Genomic DNA, 10,860 nt, shown 5'->3' with positions numbered 1-10,860 from the left:
GTGAGTTGTCAAGTCTCGCATTGACATGTTTTTGGTTAGTGAGTCGAAATTTCGAAGAGGTTAATATTTATCAAAAGGTACTTCTATGGAGTTGTTAGGATAATCGACTTATTATATTGGAGCGTAGAGTTGTGACCTATTGTTAGGTTTGTTAGTTATTAATCTTTTTGAGTTATGTAAAGAAGAAGATATCGGGGTTAGACAACGTAGCAGGCTACTTGGATGAGAGTTGGGGATAAATTGTTTCAAGGGTCTCGAAGGCACATGTTGAGTCAATTAAAATGAACTTAGGAAATAAGTTTATTTAAATAAACATTGTTCAAGTTATGGACTAACTGTATTTTGATGATGTGCGGATTAATTAAAATAAAACTTAGTTGTGCATAGGCAAAGCTGAAAAACTCTATTTATTGTTGCAATCGAACAAAACTAAGATAGGCTATTTGTTTTGTGCAGGCACAAATTTAAAGAATTATGCTACTTTAGACGTGGTCTGAAGCAGGCGCTGATAGATGTTTTGCTGCTACAGGCGGAGTCTAGAGTACGCAAGTAGATGTCGTATAACTCCTTAGACGTGGTCTAAAGGAAAACGTAGTTAGACGAGGTCTAACTCCTTTAGACGTGGTCTAAAGGAAAGAGCAGTTAGACGAAGTCTAACTCTTTATTCGTGGTCTAAAGTGAAGCACAGTTAGACGAGGTCTAACTCCTTTAGACGTGGTCTAAAGGAAAGCGTAATTAGACGAGGTCTAACTTCTTTAGACGTGGTCTAAAGGTAAATGTAGTTAGACGAGGTCTAAATCCTTTAGACGTGGTCTAAAGAAAAGCGTAGTTAGACGAGGTCTAACTTCTTTAGACGTGGTCTAAAGTGAAGCGCAGTTAGATGAGGTCTAACTTCTTTAGACGTGGTCTAAAGAAAATCGTAGTTTGACGAGGTGTAACTCATTTAGATGTGGTCTAAAGGGAAGCGCAGTTAGACACGATTTAACTCCTTTAAATGCGGTCTAAAGGGAAGCACAATTAGACGCGGTCTAAAGGGAAGCGTAGTTAGACAACGTCTAATTCCTTTAGACGTGGTCTAAAGGAAAGTATAGTTAGACGAGGTCTAAAGGAAAGCATAGTTAGACGAGGTTTAACTCCTTTTGACTGTAGTTAGACGACGTATAACTCCATTACACTTGGTCTAAAGGAAAGCACAGTTAGACGAGGTCTAACTCCTTTAGATGTGGTCTAAAGGGAAGCGCAGTTAGACGCCGTCTAACTCCTTCTTAGACGCGGTCTGAAGAAGAAAGTCTAATGATTTGCTTTAGCAGTCGTCTAAAGGAAGCATCTGTCTAACTACGTATTCAGCTCATCTGAAGTTATCATTTTCAATAGTCTAACAAGCTAGTTGATCCCAACAAATACCACGTACGCGTTTATCAATCAAATTGCCCACGATTGTATCTCTCTACTACAAGACAATATTAGAAGATAATCGGTGCACTACATGTCTAATACGGCCACGATCCCAATGCTCAGAGTATGTTGTACTCTTGTACTATTAGCGGTCGTCCAACAAAAGGAGGAAACGTGTCTACAAAGAATATTCGACCGTTGATATACTTCAATTATAAATAAAAGCCAAGGATAACGGACAAAATACTAGAACTCAACAACTTGATAACTGAGTGAATCTTGCTTTTTTATATATTTTATGCTTAATCTCTCTCTTTGATTGTCTAATCTCTCTAGCTCAAGCACAAATTACTCACTATCTCACTGTGTGATTACTCTATAATTCATATATTATCTTTTCTGTGTGAAATCTTAGTGTTGTAAATTGAACAGAGGGTGTTCTATTCAACAGAGAGTTAGCTAAAAGTTCATAAGCAGACGGTTGTTAAGTCTTTTGGTTTCTGACTGGGTCTGTGTAGTGTGTTCTATACCGATCAAATCCTTCTAATGAATATCCTTCCAGTTGTGGAAGAAGGGGTGACATAAGAGTTTTATCTACGAACATCCATAAAACTCCATGTGTTCTTTACTTTCTTTTACTTACATTCATTTGTCTGAAACTTCAAATCCAACAAACGATTCTGCACTTAAACTTGTTCAAGAGTTTGTGAAGATTTGTGAAGAATATAAACAAATTTTAACTTCTAATAGAGTTAAAATTGAACTGAAGTTAGTAAGTTGTTTATAATAGTCAGACCCTAGTCTCTATTGTCAACATCGATCCTAACAACGTAGGCTAGGAATAATGCAATTAACTCAATTTCGGTGAAGGGTGTTGCCCAAGATTGTGAGCATGCGATTTCAAATATTATTGTGCAATTCTATAAATATTTATTCAAGAAACGACATAGGCTTAGACCGAAGTTGGATGGTTTGAATTTTTTTGCTATTAACGTGGAGTAAAAGAACGCATTGGAAGCTCGTTTCATGGAAAAATAAGTGGATGCAGCGGTAATGGGCTGTGGGAGTGATAAGGCCCCGAGAAGTGATGTATTTACTCTAGTATTTATAAAAAAATGTTATTTTTCTCAAAATTTATATCATGGAAGCGATCGAGCAATTTTTAAATTCTCATCATTTGACAAGAGTTAGAACACTTTGCTAATATGCATGATTCGTAAAGTGCTTGAGACAATTGATGTGAAATGTTTTTGACTTATTAGTCTTGTTTCACTATAAGATTGTGTCTAATGGAGAATAGGCTACGCGAAGTTCTTGATTCAGTAATCTCGACAAATCAAATGAATTTTATTAAAGGTCGTCAATTTTTTTATGCGTCTTTTATTAAAATGAATGTATTGATTCAACAATAGGGGAGATAAGTGTGCCTTCGTGAAACTAGATATTGAAAAAGCTTATGATTATGCTAATTGAGATTTTTTATTCGATGTAATGGGTATGGGAGAGAATTTGATAGATTAGATCAAATTATGCGTATCGACAACTAAGTTCTCTATAATTATGAATGGAAGCCCTAAAGGTTTTTCAAAAGCTCGAGGGAAATCAAGTAGGGTGATCATCTTTCCCCATTCCTATTAGTCCTTGTCATGGAAGATTTTTCAAGAATGTTGGCTTTCGCCGAGCATGCTAGCTTCATTATAGGAGTGGGTTGTGGGATGAGGAGGTCTTCATTTTTCATTTCACATTTACTTTTTGTGGACGATACATTATGTATGATTCATGCCACTAAAAGAAATTTCAAGCATCTTCGAAATATTCTCTGGTTGTTTGGAGATTGTTCTGAATTGTAGGTTACCTCATTAAATCTGAGATCTTTGTTTCTCAAATTACGTATCCAATAGAAGGAAGATGACACTTTTGAGCATCTTGGGCATCAGGGTGGGATCATTTCTATCTACTTATCTTGGGATGTCTTTTGGTGCTAAAGCCCGTTTCAAAACTTCTTGGAATTCGATCATCACTAAAATGGAAAGAAAGTTATCAATTTAAAAGAGCAAGATGATTTCAAAATGTGGGATTCTCATCAAAAGTGCTCTAGCATTTATACGTACTTACATGATGTCTATATTTCTTATACCTAAAAGTGTGCCTATAAAGATGGAAAGAATTATTTGTAAGATTTTTTAGGGGGCCATCCGAGTCATCATTTCGTTATTTGGTAAGCGGAGCTAAAGTGAACAAATTTAAGGACCAAAGAGACTTGAGTATACGAGATTTCACATAATTTAGTAAAGCTCTTTTATCGAATTGGTGTAACAGATATTCCTCGGAGCCTACCTCTTTGTGGCCTACTATGATCAGATGTAAGTATGAGCAGGATTGGTCTGACTGGTTCATCAAACCTATTAACCGGACAGTGGGATGTAGTATTTGGAGTGACATCTTGATAATATGGAAGTCTTTTCGTGGACAATGCAGATTTTTAGTTGGTGATGACTCTTCGATTAGTTTTTGGGATGATGTGTGGTGTAGTGTCAGTTTTCTTTCTTTATCGTACCTGGTCTTTACCACAATTTCTATATGTAGAGATGCTACCATTAATGATATGTTTGACGCGAGTCTAATAGTTTTGCAATGAGAATCATGTACAAGAGAAGACTAAATATTGAAGAGTTGACTTCACATGATAGAGTGTTGATCTTGATGAGGCATAAATAGGTGAATCATTCTTTGTGTGAAATTTTGCATTAGCGAGATGTAAATAATTTTAAGGTTACTCATGGTTACTCTTTAATTACAAAAAATGCTCCTTATGAACTCATATGGGATAAGTTGTGGGACTCTAAGTTCTCATCGAATATCTCGGGCTTTCGATGGAGGGTCATGCATGAAGGGATTTTGACAGATGATAATTGCATAAAAAAGAATGTATTATGATAAGTGTTGTAAAATGTTTCATAAAGAGATAGAGTCGACGCCTCAATTTCTCTTTACATTGTGATGGTGTTGTTGCGATTTGGAGCTTATTTGGAACATGACTGATATTTAGTGGGTAACGTCAGATTCTATCATTAGTTGTTGGAAGCGTGTATAGAGACGGTGAGCTCGGTTGGTCTAAGTCATTGGACCCCTATCTCGCTTATCTTCTAGTGGACTATTTGGTTTGAAAGGAACCATAGACCGTTTGTTTAGTGATCGTTATCGATCGATGTGTTTAATTCATAATTCTATTATTATGAAAATTAGAAAGATTTCATTGGATAAACCAATTGAGGAAGTTGGGGAACTTATTAATTTTTTAAAGATTTTCGTGCTTATTAAAATTTGTTCTCTTTGTTTGATCATTAGTGAACTATTTTGTGTTGTTTTTTTTTTTCTAAATGTTTTTTCTTTCAATCTTGGTAATATTTTTATCGTTGAACTTAAATAAATCTCCTTCGTATCATTTTGTATTAAAACATGTTTAAAATATCACAGGTTGAATCCTATTTTAGGTCATTACATACTAACACTCCCAACCTTCATATATTTTTAAAATATTACAAAATTAAAATTAATATAATTTAATAATAAATTATGATACCTAAATCATAATAAATTAAACATTATTTTTAAGTTTTAAACTATTTTTTTAATAGGTTATGATGTGTTATATATATATATATATTGTAATAATTCTTCATAAATGTTATTATTATGACTTAAATGAATGTTCTTGGTTAGTTTTTGATAGAAAGGAAATGTATTTTTATTTGTATATTATATTTTATTATAAATTTGAGGTAAATGTTAATCCAATAACAAGTAATTGATAAAGTTGTAATGTCTAAATTTATTCAGGGACTTTAATGTAATTTATACTTACCTAATTGCTCTAAACAAAACTGGGCTGGGCGGTCCGGCCCATAAGAAATGCCCGGAATTTAACCTAGCAACATTTTATAGCTAACCGCCGCTTAATCATTTGAAAATCTATAAATAAATTGTAATAGAGCACAAATAAACCATAGATGATACAGAGAATTAAGAATATGTGATTATCAATGGAGTTTTGATTGTTGGAAGATGAAAGGTGAGAATCTCCAGAGGAGAGTGATACGAGAATACAGATTAAATGTAAGTGTATCAGTAAATGCCTATGATGATTTATATAGAGTGACAGAAAACGGGTGCATTTATCCTTCTCCTCTCTCACTAACCTCAATCCATTCTTAGCCTTGATATTTCTATGGGTAAAGGAAGATTATTTCCAATCTCTCTTTTTAATGATGTTGACAATGATTGTGGACCAATGCACTATAAGTACATTTCCACAACCATTTTTCCTAGTACGGTTAATCTCACTCTCGATGAAGATTTTGGATGTGGATGTGTTGATGGTTGTGTTGACAATTGCTCGTGTTATTGGAATAATTATTTCTCATACGACTTTCGAGGAGTTCTGATCAGAGGTAAACCAATTATATATGAGTGTGGGCAAGTTTGTATGTGTCCTCCGACTTGTAACCGTAACCCGTGCGTCCCAGAATGGGTTGACCAAGCAGTTTCAAGTATTTAAATCGAGAGAGATGGACAATTGGGGTGTCTGGTCATTAGATTTGATCAAATCGGGTCATTTTGTATGTGAGTTTGCAGGGAGGTGGTCATGAGTGCACAAGCACGGGAAATGTCTATTAATCGAGATCTTAAAGAATGGGAGATTTATCTAGGGTCGTCGATGATTATGTGGTCCCAACATATCCTCCCTCGCAACCCTTGGATTTCATGATAGACTTGTCTAAGTTTAGTTGCAAATGTTATGGTGCAAAAAGGTGTTGTATAGTCATCATAATATTTTTTTACCCACATCTATGCTTTTTGTAATGGAGAATATCCCTACTTGTATAGAGCTTATTATGATTATAAAGATGTTTAGCCTTAACTATAAAGATTGGAGTTCAAATTTAGAATCAATAAAACATTATAATAGTTTATTTCTTCATTTATACTATTAAAATAGTTTGGATCAATTAATTTTGAGTGTTTATTTTATTAAATTAGTTTTTATAACACATATTTCAAATATTTAGCAAAACAATATATATAAATAAAGTATTAACACATATTTCAAATATTTAGTAAAGCAATCATTCTTATTATAATAAACTTAGATAGTTGAAAAAAATTATTATAAAGAAGATAAGAAGTTAATTTACAATTGTAATATTGCGCGTTTTGAAACACTTGCGTTTTATAAATATATATATATATATATATATATATATATATATATATATATATATATATATATATATATATATATATATATATATATTAGAATAAAGAGTAATTGTATTGAATGATATTGAATTATGTGTTCTAAAGTAAGTAAACTATATAGAAATTAGATTAAACTTATAAAAAAAATTAATATAATATAATATTAATATTATTATAATAATATCTTACATAATTAAATTTACAAGTAAATTAATATAATAATATAATATAATAATATTATCACAATCTATTATAATGTGATAATATCTTACCGTTATATTATATTATACAATATATAAGAAAAAAAATTAACATTAACGTTGTTACCATCTAAATATTATTTATTTATATAATAATTTGTGAATAATTTATTTATCCAAATTTAATATTTAAAAGTAACATTTTATTTGTTAAAATAATTATTTATCATGAACTTAAATTTGTGTATTTTTATCTACATTTAAATATCTGTGAATGTATTTGTTAACATGGTTTTGCAAAATCTTAATAGCATATCTAATTATACACATTGTAAAAGTACTATATTTTTTTATGAATAATTTAATTTATATTTATAATTCAATTAAATTGGTTGAAAAGTTAGATTAGAAGACCACAAACATTATGAACGATATTGTTAAGTATGCCGGTTTGCATTTATTTATGTTTTTCCTTGGAGAAAATAATATTGTCACCTTACCAATATTATTTTTTATAAAAATATTTGTGTATATTCGGTTAATATAAAATTTAATATTTGAAATAGTATTGTTTTTGGTTAAAAAAATATTTTACAGTTTTTGTATATGTCTATTTGCCTTTAAATGTATTTCTTAACATAATATTTTACATTTTTTATTTTGTCTATTTTAAATGTATTTCTTAACATTAAAATATCAAGTCTAATTATACATTTTTTTTAAAACAATTATAAAAGTTAATACAAACATTTTGTAATGCTAAGGCATTTCAATAAACGCTTAGAAAATTTTGATTTTCCTAAACAAAACTGGTGCATACAATAAATTGACATTGATTTTGTTTAAAATAAGTATTTAGTGTTTTGCATATGTTATTTATAATTATAAATATTATTTTTATATTTATTATATTTTATCAGTAAACAAGTAAACGACATTATGTTATTTTATTTGTAAGACTTATATATTTAGATTAGTTACAATTAATTAAAATTAAGCAAGATAATAATTATTCATTAATACAAACTCATGGCTAATGTTTAATATTATCAAGTAATTTATTTGATTATAAAATACATATATTAATATTAAATTATTTAATGTAATAAAAATTAAATTAAAGGTCATGCCTAATGATGCTACCCTCCATGAAATAAATTATCTGATTGAAAAAAAGACTTCAATCAATAATTTATTATTAATGAAAATTATAAATCAAACTTATTTGTATATTATTTTACTAATAAATATAATAATTAAATATTTTTTTATGTTCTAAGTAGGACTTATTTGTATACCTAAAATATTTAGGTTTATATTTGAGTGATACTAGAAAATATTAATTTTTTTTAAGTTTACAAAACAGTTCAACTCAATATTTATATTATTTATCTTGTAATATTTTATAAACTATTACAGTGGGTAAATATATATATATATAAACATTTTTACATTTTTTAAATTCACTATATTAACTAAGTTTCTCATCAAAGGATATGATAGATAAATTTAATTAATACTTATTTTTATAATTTTATATCAACTAACATTAAAGAATGTATTTTATTTATCATTACATATTAATTATTAATAATGGAAATATTATATTTGTTATATATAGAGACATATTAATATTAATGATAAAAAAATATAAATAAATAAATAAGTAGATAAATTATATTTTATGTAGCTTAAAAATAGTGAGTTAATAAAGATACATATAAATAAAAAGTTTATTATATGTTATATAAATCTTTATTTATAATAAAAATAAGTGAAAATAAAAATTAAAAGAAAATATGTATAGTAACAAGTTATTTATATAATTTATAATATTATTTTATACATACTTATATAATTAAGAGAAAGAATATTATATAAAATATAAAAATTTATTATGAGATTATTATAACTAGATTTACACAATTGTCTTAAAAAAATATATAACAGATGAAAAGTGATTGTAATTCTGTTAAAATATTATTTTTTAAAATTAAAAAAGAACTATAATTAATTTTATTTCCTTATCTTTGCTTTTGACAAATATATAAATCTAATTATATAGTAGTAAAAATATTTAATAATATATATATATATGAATATTTAAATATTTAAATTTTATTTTCCACAATTTTTATAAGATTTCATCAAATTTATATATATTTTTAATTTTTTCATTATATAAAATTTATTACTTTATAAATGTGAATTGAATATTGTTGATAAGGAATAACATAAAAAATTTCTTTTTATGATAAAATATTACCTTAATCTTAATTTAGAATTTCAAAAAAATATCACTTTATAAACTTTGATATTATAAGTTGAATATGGTTGAAAATATTACATCTTACATATTCTCTTTTTCTTTTTAATGATTTAATTGAATATGGTTGAAAAATATTGTATATAATTATATATAATATGACATTGTACCACTATTAAATAATAATATATATATATATATATATGAATATTTTAATATTTATTTTTTATTTTCCACATTATATAAGATTTCATCTAATGTATATATTTTTATATTTTATTTTATTTAATATATTAAATTTATCACTTTATAAATATTTACCTTATAATTTGAATATTGTGTATAAGGAATAACATAAAAATATCTCTTTATTTATGATAATATATTCAACTAATCTCAATTTAGATTATGAAAATATTATTATTTAATAAAATTTTAAATTTATATGTTGAATATGGTTGAAAAGTATTACTAACATAAATAACTTTTTTGTAATAATATATTCACATAATCTTAATTCAGATTATGCTAGTTTTTATTATTATTATATTTTCATTAAAATAAATGATAATTTATTTGGTTGAAAATTAATAATTATTGTTTAATACTTTTTATAAATTAGATGAAAATTAAAAATAAATATTGATATAATGTGAAATTGATTTCATGAGAATACTGTATAAGAATTTTTTAATACTATTTTTCATATTATATAAGATTTAATTTAATATATATTTTTATTTTTTTATTTAATGTATTAAATTTATTAATTTATAAATTTTTAGCTTATAAGTTGTTGATATGTATTAACATAAATTTTTTTTATTTTTATGATAATATATTCCCTTAATCTCAATTTAGATTATGAAAATAATTATTACTTGACTATGGTTGAAAAGTAATATATATAAATATTATCATTTTTTTTTTATGATAAATATATATTCATACAATCTTATTTTAGATTAAGCTATTTTATTTTATCATTATCTCTTTAATAAAACAAATAATAAAACAAATGATCATTTCTTTTTGTTTAAAAATAAAGCTATTTTTTAATAGTTTTATGATATTATACTATTTATTTTTTAAAACTGATATTAAGTATTCTTTATAATGTAATTTTAATCAATAAATATAATTAATATTTTATTTTGACAATTTTATAAAAGATTATTTAAATAATTTTGGAAATTACAAAAATAGGTTACTAATGAATATAATTAGGTTATTCTTCATTAAAATTTATTCTTGAATATTTGATTTGTATTTGTTCAAAAATTCATGCACTTCAATTTTATGACTTCTTATTGAAAATTGAATTACTAACAGGTCTCTTATACACCATTTATTATAACATTAAAGGTTATATAATATTTTTTTTAATGGCTAGAAGATAATTAGTGATATACATTTAATTAAGTTTTAAATATATTTTATTGTAACATTTGGAGATTCTGCACTAGTAGCTTAGCACGTGTTTGTGGACATGTAGCAATACGAGGATGGGCTCCGGAGTGGCTCGATGTTCGATACGTTTGAACATTGGTTTCCATGCTAACCATCTTTTTAAAATAAAATATTATTTTAAAAAAACATTGACGGTACCTAGCTACTTTAAAAACCAATTATTTAAAAATAATTAATTTTATTCAAATTTTAATAATTTAAGTATTTGATTGTAACAAATGATAATTTAACTTAAAATCTGATTTAAATTAATTAAACATAAGTAATTTA

Source organism: Impatiens glandulifera, chromosome 4, assembly GCF_907164915.1.
Source record: "Impatiens glandulifera chromosome 4, dImpGla2.1, whole genome shotgun sequence".
NCBI lineage: Eukaryota > Viridiplantae > Streptophyta > Magnoliopsida > Ericales > Balsaminaceae > Impatiens > Impatiens glandulifera.
Note: the sequence above shows the minus strand (reverse complement) of the source record.